This window comes from Pteronotus mesoamericanus, unplaced genomic scaffold (genome assembly GCF_021234165.1).
Source record: "Pteronotus mesoamericanus isolate MK-2021 breed Mesoamerican mustached bat unplaced genomic scaffold, CSHL_Meso_final contig_75, whole genome shotgun sequence".
Lineage (NCBI taxonomy): Eukaryota > Metazoa > Chordata > Mammalia > Chiroptera > Mormoopidae > Pteronotus > Pteronotus mesoamericanus.
The window spans coordinates 3,481,817-3,495,189 of record NW_026555249.1 but is presented as its reverse complement, the minus strand read 5'-3'; the positions used below and the strand labels follow the sequence as shown (position 1 = coordinate 3,495,189).

General features: G+C 34.4%; 1 pseudogene; it reads right to left on the bottom strand.

Annotated features, from left to right (window-relative positions):
- The window catches only part of LOC129079026 (pre-mRNA-splicing factor SPF27-like), a 45,847-nt pseudogene extending 35,974 nt beyond the window's left edge, over positions 1–9,873 (bottom strand).
- Between the last annotated feature and the right edge of the window lie 3,500 nt (positions 9,874–13,373).

The following is a 13,373-nucleotide window of genomic DNA, read 5'->3' as shown; positions in this document are numbered from 1 at the left end:
AGCAGAGCATAAAAAAGGTTATTTAGATTAAGTATAGTTACAAGATAAGCAGTATACTGAGTTCATTGGACTTATGCGCACTCATTTAATTTCCACCGCTCCATTACTCTGAACCAAACTGTCCCTGAAAGAACAAGAGGAAGGGAAATGGCATTAAAAAACACAAATCACAAAGTAGAGAACATTCTTCTTAAAAACGAAATGGTCTCCATGTGTTTCCATTTAGTACCATGGAAATACTTTCTTGACTTTTATAGCATGCAAAGAAATTGCACCAATCTATTAAAGAATGCAATAAAAAAAGACTTTGAGGTGGGTTAACAATTTCCAGGTCTTTATCATTCTAGATGGGCTTGGGACTTCAAAACACTGTAAAATATTATAAATGGTATCCATTTGCATCTGTGCGCAGCTTACGACATAATGAATGCATGACAGTTTATTGAATACAGGAAGAAATACGAGGAGACCTTCGGTGACGTGTTTTAAAATGAGGCCCAAAGCCAGACTTTAAAGAAAGACGGAATGCCAAAACAGTTTATCTTCCCCATTTTTCTCCTAACTTTAGTGTCATTAAGTGCCAGTATGAGGCTTTTTGGACTTCATTTGAAATTCAAGTAATTAATATAACTGGAGAAAATAATTTTTAGAGGGATAGGAATTGTGATAAAGTATAAACAAGAAAGGCCTGACGTTTAGAGGACAAAAAAATGACAGTGCTAATACACAAGTTATGCTGGGTGATTTAAGTAATTGTTAAGACCTTTCACAGGTTCCGTTTGCATTTGACAGTGGCTGAACTTTATTAGCCTTTAATGGCCTTCAATAAATTACATTTGGTATCTCAGAGGCTATGCATTGACTGGGGTTTATGAGAACATTCTCCTTTTCATATATATATATATATATATATATATATATATTTCAGCTAAGAAGAGCTGACCCTCAGCATCTTGTTTCAGGGAATAGTGTGCTTTCTGTCTTATTTCAGACAGTAGAAAAATGCCAGTTTTTAATAGATTTTCTCTGAATTGGCTCCTTCCTAGTAACATTTAAACAGCTTATATCATAATAAAAAGAAGAAGAAAGAAGGAAAAATAAAAAAAAGAAAAGAACCCCTCCATCGAATGCCCCTCTTGCAGGCTCCACCATAGTGGCTGTTGCTCTCTGTATCATCCTCCAGCAAACAGGAAAGCCTAGCTGCACCTTCTTACCTCTAACCTTCTCTTCAGTTCACTGCAATCTGCCTTCTTCACGGCCTTTCCCTGCTCGGCTCACACCAAAGTCACTAGCGACTTCCATGAACTAAGTCAAATGTAAACATACAGTCAATATCTAATATAGCTCTCTTTTACCAGGTGCTAGTATTTTGTAAAGAAAAAAGCCTTTCTTTTTTTCATTATTTTTTCATATTTCTCATAAGTGTGTAGGTTCTCCTAGATTCTTTCTGAATCTGAAACTTCATGTTTATGAAGTTTATTCCCTCTCTAGCTTCAGTTAATGGCCCCAAAATATGTCCCTTGAGCCAGACTGTAAACTCATGGGAACAAGATTCTTGGCTGTTTCTGCACAACACTACACATAGTAGGCTGTCAGTAAAAATCTATTTCCTGACCAGCTGACACATCTTCAGTCTTCATTCTGTTCATTAAGCCCTTGTACCAAATCGCTCTAGAGAACATTTTTAATTGGAGGTTTCTCTGTTACGTGGAACTCATAATTTCCTAAACTAAATGTATCACCTTCTCAAACTACTCTCATCTCCCACCCCTTCTCCTCCTTCCAGGGGGTGAGAGGCGGAACCTGCTTCGTCAGCGTGCCTTCTAATCGCCATCATGGCGCCCCAGTCACCTGGTTGCCCAAATGAATGCTCTGGGAGTCCTTCTTAATTCCTTTCTCTCCCCATTTATTTCTTAATGAGCCACACTGTCCTATCTTTCTATTTTATTTCTTAATTCCTAGGGAAAAGAGAGAGAAAGAGAGACGTATGGGTAGGTTGCCTCTTGACCTGGGATGGGTCGTAACCCAGGAATGGGCCCTGAACAGGGAGTAGAACCAGCGACCTTTTGCTTTGTGGGACGACACTCAACCAATTGAGCCACACAAGTCAGGCTACAAGGTCCTATTTTTCTAATCCTTCCCTGCTTCACCACCACCAAGCATCAGGGAACAATTACTGTTTTAGACTTGGACTCTACTAATGCATGCCAACTGCTTTCCCAATCTCCAGTTTTAATTCTCTCTATTTTTTCTGCTGAGTGAATTTGTTTTAAAAAATCTAAACTAACACCACTAGTGAAATATCTTCCCCTTTTTTTTAACTGCCCCTGGAGGGTTTTAAAAAAAGGCATTCATTAGCATGATTTAAAAGGTCCCAATTTATACCATACCTCTCTTACCTTAATTTTTACTAAGTCCTCATTACAATAATAAACCCCAGTTATAGTAAACTTTGTCTACTTTTTAAACCTCATATTTAATTTGGAACATAAACACATTATTTTTATCTGTCAGATTATTATTTACTATTGTTTATATTTCAGTGAAATTTTTTGAACCAGGAAGCCAACCCAGATCCATGCTGCACCATTCCCACCTCCCTGGTGCTTTGGTTCCTGATCTTCAGTCCTATGGCATGATGTGTTGTTCTTTTAAAGCAGAATTGCTACTAAAGCAATATAATAAACATGGGTATTGCAATTTCTTCTTGATTATCTTTCTCACACACCATAAACTCAGTGACTACAAAAATCAATTGTGTCTTGCTCACTGTACTTGATACAGAATTAATACATTTCATATGCTCAGTAAATATTTAGAGTGTTGGAAAATATTGAATGCTTTAGCAGTATTGGTATCACTGAGGCTATAGAGTATACTCTATGAGAACTTTCAACAAGATTTTGATTTCCCTTTTCTAAATGAGCTAAGTTTTTCATAAAAGGAGGAATTTTAAGTTTGTTGACTAGAGAGGCATGGGAATTGATATATGTGTTAATATTAACCTTCTCCATAGATTTCTTGTCAAAATGATTTCTAAATTACCCCCAAACCCTGGCCTTTCCAGAGGAACCTGTAGTGTCTCAAAGGGTCAGTATATTTACCACAATTTATCATTCAAACTTTTGTCAATTTGCCTTATTTATTTGGTATTCATTTGTATTTCTGACTACACCTCTTTCTTATGGTAATAAATCTTTTTCTTTTTATCTTAATTCTCCCTGATTCTAATTCTAGGGAACTCTGCCTTCTACTTCTGTTTTGGTATTTGATGAAGGAAAATAGAATTCCCTTAAACAGTAATACAAAAATTTACATAGTGTTTAATATGGTCCTTCTTCACTTTTAAGAATCCAGTTATTTGCCTTCAAATCAAAGTCCACAGTAACCCATTCTTGCAATTATTTGAGTTGCCTTAATCCTTATATTTAACTATCGATTCTATTCTGTGTTTTCATTTTATCTTCTTCAGATTTGCAATGGGACAAGGGGAACTTAAACCATTAGAACACATCATCCCTATCTAGATTTCCTCATCATGTGAACTCCTGAACGTGACCAACCTTCATCTACTGGATGGCCTAGGTGTTTATAGTGTAGGGCTATGACTACTTGACTATTTCATACTTGTGCCTTTTCTTTTCTTTTTTCTTCCTATGATTTTTGCAGTTTAACTTGGGTTCCCTATAGAGGACTATGATGACCTCAAATAAATAGGTCTTTATTCTTAAGCACTTTGCCACTTAGATGGAAAGAATTGCATTTCCCCAGTGGGACTTTTTTTTTGGAGGATTCCAAGTAACACATTGGGAAAATGTGTATATATATATATATATATATATATAGTCCATGTATGACATTATTCCTAATAGTTTTTGTAGCAAAAGGCAATATGGCAGCATAGGGAGAAAGCACCTATGTTTTTAAACTGGTTATATCTCTCTGAAGAGTTGCTGTTTAATTGGAAAATAGTGAATATTGGGGCAAAATTTTCCCTGTATAGTAAAGTATGTAAAAATACTTATAATTTTAAGACAAAGACATTTTACATGTATAAAATGTTACAGCTGAGACAGCCACTGGATGCTCTCCAAATCCTTAACTTGCTTGAGTAGATAGAACCTACAAACTATACTCAGAATTGTCTTAAATGCTGCATCCCCCAACATAGAAGCTCAGCTTACCTTCTCGCATATCCAGGGACTTTTTTTTGGTAGGTGCTTAAATATACCCTAGACTTCTCTGGCTCCAATACCACTTCCCACTAAACTGACCTCCCGAATGTTAGTCACGGAATACACATTCTATTCTGTTTCCACAGTGGATCACCTTGCTGCATACCATCCAATCATTCCGTAGAACTGACACTAATGGGCTGCAGTTTTTACTAAAGTGTACAACAATGGAGAAGGGTTATTGTTTAATAAAAAATCCAAAGCATTACAAGCAAGCTTGGGAGTCATTGATTAGGCAGTAATATGTACCCAATCCAGCTTAACATGTGTTTTTATAACCATGAAAATATTAAGTTAGTTTACAGTGATAAAATCTGTTGCTTTTTTTCCCCTCAGAATATCACATCTGGAATTTCCAAGATCTTAAGACTCAAAATCAAGATAAAGGTACTTGTCCTTATAGTAAAAGTGGGGAGTCAACAATAATAGACTAAAGAGCATTTACAAATATGTGATGTATTTGGGGATATGAATATGAGGGCGGGAAAGAGTTGTTATTGTTAAGGATAGCTACACATATGTGGAGTATTTCTTTGTTTATCTCTTCATTAGTTGAGAGATAACAGGATGGTCCAGAACACACTTCATGCTTTCTAAATACTACTTTTCAAAATAGTTACAGAGCATAAAATTTTTTATAACATAACACATTTAAGAAAAAATTGACAGTTTCTTATAAACTTGTCGGTTTTGTTTTGAATACACATGAATAAAGTATAAAAAAAGACAGATTCTCTCTAAGAACTTGTAGGAATCCCAAGGTACTCTGGCCTTTGTGTTTGTCCAGTTCACTAACTGTGTAATGCATGGAGTTGAAGAATCATCAAACAACATGTGTGCACCTTAATGGCAGAGTAAATCTCAATACATAGAATTGCTGTACCACATCAGTCAGTATTGTTAAATAAAATGTTCACAAATCATCAATATGCTCATTGTTTTTCAGAAAAACAAGAAAAGATACAATGTAGTCATGTTATCTACAAGTATTTTCATCTTTAATGATTAGTGACTTCAGAATTCAAAAATTATAAAGTCATTTCTTTGCTACACTTACATCTTTGGCTCCTATTTTTCCCTTCATCACACACACTCAGATATAGTCTAGTATCAAAAGATATGAATCTTTTGAGTCATAAGAGGTCTAGGTTTATTTTTAAATTAAGAATTTTCCTCAAACCTCAGAGAAAGAAACAGCAGCATCATTTGTCTTATAATTGATATTTGTTACTCATCACTTTGGAAGCTCCAAAGTTTGAAAATAGTGGAAATAGGGATTAGTAGAGAACCTTTGAACAGTAATATCACATTGTTTTTATTCAAAATTGGAGAGGTAAACTTAATATGAAATTACTTGCTTTTTAGTTGAATATTTTAAACATATACAAAACAACTAAGACAGTATATTGTTTACCTGTTTACTCATCACCCTGCTTTCTTTGTTTCAAATTTTTATAATTATTGAAAGTAAAGTTGAATTTTTTATCCTTTTTCCAGTCCCGTGAACCTCTCTTACTTTCCTGAGGTAACAATATTTCAATTTAATCTGACTGCATATGTTTTTGTGAACTATGCCTTGCATGTGTTCCATAAAATACTTGTAAATATGATTATATAATATTAACATTCTATTTTCCACACAATATTAATATTTCTGAGATTTTCCAGTGGGCTATATTGTTGTAGATTAATCCATTATATGGATAATTATATTTTTCCAATTGTTTACTGTAAACATTGTTGTAGTAAACATCTTAGCACACACTATCTAGTACACAGGCATTTCTTTAGAGTCCATGCACAAGCATGAGATTCCTGGATGATAGGGCATTCCACAGATGTACCAGGTTGCCCTCCAAAGTGGATTTAACAATTTATAATTTCACAAGCAGAAAAAGTGTCCCCGTTTTCTTGTGCTCACTTCACTAACACTTGATATATTGCAGACTTTCTGAATTGTCCCCATTTCCTTGTTTTCTTGATTTTCATTTAGATTTACTCATATCACAGAATTCATACAGTTTGTTTTAGGATGGAGATACTTGGCTTTGGTCTTGGTTGTGGATAAATGTTGATAATCAAAATTTAGCCTTTAGGAATTCAATCAAAACATTTCTATGGTGTATCTGCTGTGTATTGGCTTAAATTAATATTTTTACATATAAATATGTGCATTAAAAATAAGTAAAAAGTGACGCTTTGAAGGTAACTCTCAATACTACTCACTGATAATTGAGAAAAATAGGCAATCGTGATCTGGTATTTATTCATTCATTCATTCATTCATTTATTCAATTTTTCCCCTTGGTCTCTCTTTTGAATTCAATGACAATCATATCTTATCTGATAACAAACAAAAGAGAACCTTGCTTCAGGAGATATCATAGAAATTGTGGACAATTCTCCATTCCTCTTTGTGCAGTTACATAAAGATCATTTTGAATTTATTGTGTTTAACAAGTGCTTTTTAAAAAAGAATGTCTTTAATTAGCTCTTCAAGATGCTGGTGATGACCACTTAACATAAAGCAATATTTAACTTTTCATGTCAGTTTAGTATCATTTTCTGATTTAAAAAAAGGTAGTGACATCATTAGAAGTGTTTATAATGATTGCTCCACATTTCCTATGTCCCCATCTATTGGGTCAGGGGAACAGAGACAAATAAACAACTGCACACTTGATTTCTATGACCCCGTAAATAGTGTGAATGGAACACATTTAATACCAAAGGTTCTAGATAAAACTGAACGTTGACTTTTTATAAATTCCAAATGATGCTGGAGATTATTTAAAATTACACCACTTTTGACTCATCCACAACAGTGTAGTTATCTTTTATGCCCATCACAAAAACTCTTATGAGGTAGATAATGTTTCTATCTCCCCAACACCACTGTACAGAAGAGAAAACCACTTCTTTGTGCAAGTTTATACAGCTGCTAAGTGGCAGACCTAAGAAAGATCCATGTGACCCCAAACCAGTTATCTATCCACTTTCTTATACAGCTTCCCTTTAAAGTAATAGTATCTAAGAGCTATCCCTCTTAACTTATTAAAAACTGAAGTATTTTGCATCTAGTGGGCACCATAAAGGTAAGCTTAGACTCCTGGTTCTCTACTTGAGGATACTGAACTAAGTGATAGAGAATGTCAATGACTGGAACAAAGTCCTACACAATGAAAGGCTTATACTCCAGTGTAAAACATATTGGCAAAACATTTATTTTGTGTAACATTTTCTGTAATTCCATTCTCTTTGGTCATGTAATGGAATATTATTACAAAGTTGATTGAGCTGCTAATTTTATATGCACAGTGTTTCTCTTTCTGTTTTTCTGCACACAGCCTTCCTTCTACTGTGGAGACCATGTCTTGTCTGTCAGTGGGATTCTGAACTATGGTTACTAACCATAGTTGTTCAGTGCCAATATACAGGTAAACATATACCATACATGGCCAGTCAAAACTCCACTATTCTAGCCATAGTTATTAGCTCAGAAACGGTCAAAAAACCCAAGACAATAAATTCCAAAGGTTTTATATAAGAGTACCATGAACTATAGTTTCTCCCTGTATTCAGTAGTTTTCAAACTGATTTGGTGTAAGTTTGAAGCTGTTTTCAGTAATTTTCTTCAACTCTTCAAGAGAAGGGAATAAGATTAGCACACAGAGATAAACAGTGCTGAAAAGAAGGAGAGGCTAAAAGATAAAAGAAACACACATACACAGATTCAATAATCTCTAAGATAACTCCATGCGCTGAATTTCCCATTTACTGGGGTAATGAAATGCATTTTGTTTAAAGTAATTTGAATAAAAGAGTTGTGACTAGGGTATTTGGATATGAGCTTTAATTTGATAATGACAAATAATGCACTTTGCTTGTTTCTTAAACACTTCCTAACACTTTTCTTTTAAAGGTACTTTAGGAGGAAAGTATAATGGCATTATTAAGTTTATTGTGTAATATAGTTTATACCTATTTCACCTAGTAAGTTTTCAAAAATAATGCCACAAAGTGAGTTTTTGTTATTTTATTCACTGTTAAATCAAAGTGTAACATATGATTATAGAAGCAAACTATTATATTATTATAGTAAAGAATAGTTAGTATATATAAGTGCAATTTCAATTCAAATATTATGATATATATATTTTAGAAATGTAATTTTGTTTAGCTTTTTAAGCTTTATCATATTTAATGACTGTGTATTGCCATACACAAGTATACTCTACTCAAAAGAGACAATCTCTGGAGATATTGAAGAGTCACTGTATTATTATTTAGATTTAATGTTTATTACCACTTCAACAGTGTCTTCAAATTAAACAAATGATAGAATTCCTGTATAAAATGAGTCACTGTACAAATGCACATAGGTCAAAATTTATATCAACAAAGATACATATATACCACAAAAGTTTAGCATAGTAAGTATAAAGTAGATGGTTCTTTCATATTCTGATACTACCAAAGACTGAGGGTATATGCTAAACCTTGCTGTCCATAATTGCTGATTCTCATATCAATACTCGGGATCAAGGAAGTATCAAGTTAAAACTCTTAATGGGTAATATAATAATTGAATTCTTCGAGAATTTACTGTGTTAAGCATTCTATGTGCTTTATCTCATTTATTCTTCAAAACCCTTGTGATATAATATACCTCTGCTTCCCAGTTCGAAGATGAGTATATAGAGGACATGTAACTTGACAGGGTCAGTCTGGCTTGCACCAAACTCCCTCTAATGACCCTACTCAACGCCTAAACAATATTGTACGCCAACATTATCTCTGCCTTTAATTATCATGACAGATCCCAGTTTCAATCACATCTTCTTGTCAAATTTGGAAGAGAAAGAGGAATCGATTTTCCATCCAAGCACTTTATGTAATTAAAAAATGTTGATTCTCTAATATTTCTATAGGTGCAAATGTATGTGCATGTGTAATGGTGAATACATATCCTTAATACACATGCTTAACATTTAAAATTGCATATCGAAAAGTTCATCTCTTGTATAAAGAGTAAAAACTGTGACACTGGCCATTATAAGGTATTAAAAAATTCATGGCAACTTTTAAAAAAAGGAGGAATGTTATTAACCTTGGTGTCTTGACCAAATTACAATATGGGTAATTACATTTGTCTTCCCTAATCTCCTTTTCAACTTTCAATTGGGCAGTGTATTCTTAATGTATTTCATTACCAAGCTTCCCTTAGGATTTAAAATAGGACTTATCTTCCAGGACTGGGTTCACTCCAAATTTATGTTCTCTAACTTCAATTGAGCTGTCACTGAAACTTTTCAGTTGTGTGTATAGGTCTTTAATTCATTTTTCTTTTTGTAGTTTATTGCTTTCCCATTTTGACTCTTTCAAACCAGTTCCATTCTCGTCGAGGCAGAAACGCACATTTCAGCTCAGCCATCATTTTGGGATGCAGGCCCGCAACCCGTCCTAGGCTCCGCGGTGCCAGCATCACTTGGCTGTCGCTGGCGGCGAGCTCACCTCCTACCTTACCGAAACTGCTCCTCGCAGGGGAGGCACTTCCACAGCCTGCCTCTTTCTTAGAAAGTTTCTTCTTGCGACCACATCCTTGACTCTTTAAAACTTCACCATATCCTTCTGCCATTTTTTTCTCTCTTCATTTCTGGCTATTTTAAAGGAAAGTACGCACCGTTGTTTTTTTTTTTTTCTTTTTCTAAACGCCTTCACCTATGTTCTTGAGCCCTCTCTTTCTTATTGTCTTCTTTCACTCAAATTAATCACTTTCAGTAGCTATCTTCCATAAACATGTAAAACATGTTTTCAGATTAAACAGAAAAAAATTCACTTTATTTTGATTTCTGTAGCCCTCCGACAATCATATACTCCTTTTATATAGTGATTTTTTAAATCACTATATCTTTACTTCCTATTTTTTCATCAATTTAACACAATATATTTTCCTCTACTGCCATTTTGTGAAAACTGCTCTTCAAAGAAACCAACAAATTTTAAATAGCAAAGTCAATACTCTTTTATTAGCACTTAAAACTTGTATTTCTCTCTTGGCTTTAACGTTGTCTAATGCCTCTCATTTATATACACTCTGTGCATTCAACTTCCCATACATTTTCTCCTCTTTACTTTGTGAATCCAATGCTCTTGCTGATTTCTCTTTAATTTTCATATTTTAGTGTAAAACCTTCCAAAATGCTTTGTCTTTTGCTTTCTTTTCCTTCTGTAATCTCTTTATTAGTGACCAATTTTAGTTAACTACTTCAATTGAAGGAAAAATAAGAAAGGAAAAATATTCCACTTGTATACTTACTATCTGCTAGACATTGCTCTAAATACTTTACATAAATAATTTTATTTATTCAGAAAAAACAAAACCAGGTATATTGTCCACACTTTACAGATAAAAAAACTACCACTGAATATGACTTAAATATATTTTAACAGCATTTTTTATATACCTGCTTTTGTGTTTTCTTAATTCAATTCATTCAAGAATCTCAGACTTAGATGTTGTTATCCCTAGCAGTTAGTTGCAATATTTCAGACAAAAAATCATGAATGGTTAAGTTATCCAATGATTCATAGCCAGATTTTATAGTTGGTCCAGGATACAAATTCAGGTGGTTCAAATCTAAAATTTATGTTCAGTCCTTTATAACATCTTCCTTTAAAATAGATTACTCTGTTATACATGTCTTCACTTAAGAAATCTTCCTGGAATAGGCACCCCATTCCTCTGAATATGCATTGGTCATACTTCTATGAGTATCCTCTATTATCACATATTCCACACATGTAAGTAGCTTAATTTTAATCTTTTTGAAGAACTTATTTCTATCCGATATCACTAACTTTCCATTTCTCTCAAGAAGGGCTTACTTTTTATACCGACATTTTTTATTATGAGTTATTTCACCTATAGCTTCATTTAGGAACTCATGTGACAGTTATCACTGATACACAGTTCCAGAAAAGGAGTTGGGGAATAGTAAACTAAGAATTATGGAATAATTAACTTAGTGGGTTAAAGGCAAACATTTGTAATAGCATATTGTGTCAAATAGATGAATATACCAAATTAGTAAAATCCAATGATGCTTACTAATATCTTATACATTTCCAAGAATCTTTATACTTGGTAGAAAGGAGCACAATGCTTTGGACTGAATTGTTTCCCCCAAAATCATGTGTTTAAACCCTATCCCCTATGGTGACTGACCCTGGATATAATCACTGGGAGGTAATTAAAGTTAAATGAGGTCATAAAGTAGGGCCCTAATTTGATTGGACCATCTTATAATGAGAAGGTCTTTCTGTCTCACTACTCATTGTCGTGTTAGGACATAATGAGAGTATGACTATCTACAAACCAGGGAGAGGTCTCACACCGTAAACTGTGCATGCTGGCACCCTGATCTTGGGTTTCCAGCCTCCGGAACTGTGAGAAAATAAATTTATATTGTTTAAGTCACCCTCTATGGCACCTTGTTATGGTAGCCTAAGCAGAATAATACACAGGGAAAATGGATACATTTCAAGAACATTTTACAAAGACAGAAAGAGGAAGTTACTTAGTTAAAAGGCTAAAGTTATGAACACAGAAAAACATCAATAACATATAATCTTGTGCATCAGTAACATGGTATCTTTCTGTCTGGGGTAGTGCCTTAAAAAGGTTTAACAAATGTGTAATTTCAGTTCTAGGTGTACAGAAAAGAGTATGACAGATAAATTATTTGAAGATATAATGTAAAAAAGAGATCTGGAACTGATGAAACTACAAAACTAATTCAAGAAGCCCAACAAAGCTCAAGCAAAATAAGCATACAAAATATATCCACCCCTGCGTACAAATAATGAAACTACAGGCTGCCCAAGAAAGAGAGATCTGAGGAGTAGCCAGAGTGAAGCGGACTGGCTCCAATGGCGCCGTGGATGGACGACAGCTGTCTTCACATATGTGATAGTGGGAACCGGAAGATGCTGACATATCTTCAATGTGCTGAAAGGAGACATTTCTCAAACCAGTAATCTATGAGCAGTGAGAATTTCTTTCATGAATAAGAGCAGACAAAAAGTAAGAGTTTGCCATCAGCACATCCATTACAAAATAAATTTTAAGTTTTCCTTTCAGACAGAAGGAAAGTGATCTCAGATGGAAGATTTGATATTCAAGAAGAAATAAAAAGGACAGAAAATGATTAGTACATTACTACATTTGAAAACAACACATGACTTGGGAAACAATAATAATGTCAGTGGTCTATTATTTTCCATAATTTGACAATGTGGGAGGGACTGACAAAAAACTTGAGTCGTTTTTGTCAATACCCTATATCTATGAAGTGGCAGACCTAAATTTGGAACCCAGCAATACTGATTGGATCCTTGTTCAACTGCTTTTCTCAGTGAAATAATAAAGACTGAATGGGTAGAATTAATTTCAAGGAATTATTAAGTTAAAAGAGAGACCTGAGAAATGAATACAGGAAAGAGTTAAAAAGTCAGGATTCAATATTTGTACACCCACCGCCCAACTGCCTAACTATAGACTTGCAGAAGTCCCTTAACGTATCTCACTCACCTAACTTCATTATTTGTGTATCATAGGAATCATATCTGTCCCCTCTGTTGAAGTTTTATAAGAACAAACTTCAGAATGGCTTTAAGAATGGAATGAAAGAATAAGGACCAACTCTATCTGCTTTATATTTTGCTCATCATTGAACTCAAGCAGGCACTCGGAAAAATAGAGAAAGCCTTGCAGGGAGAGGGTGTGCGGTGGTGAAGAACAGTAGCAAAAGGCAAAGCAGCCGGTACACAGTCACCTTTTCCACTCTTGGTTTTCTAGAATCTTCCAGGATGGTGTGGATGATTTTGAATACAGAGTTAGTCACTATTTTTGGTTCATGATTTACTCTAGCCCCTAATATTGTAATCCTCTGATCTTTAAGGGGCTATCATAAGAATAGAATCATTGCCATCAAAGTAGATATCACAGTTGTTGCTGGCTGTGACCAATCTCAAAATTTAATTTCCCTTCCTTCTGCCCTGTCACATGTTCTTCATCTTCAGAAGCAGTTGTTCACATTTTTCAATCTCTCCAAGCATGTTTGTTGGAGCTTATTT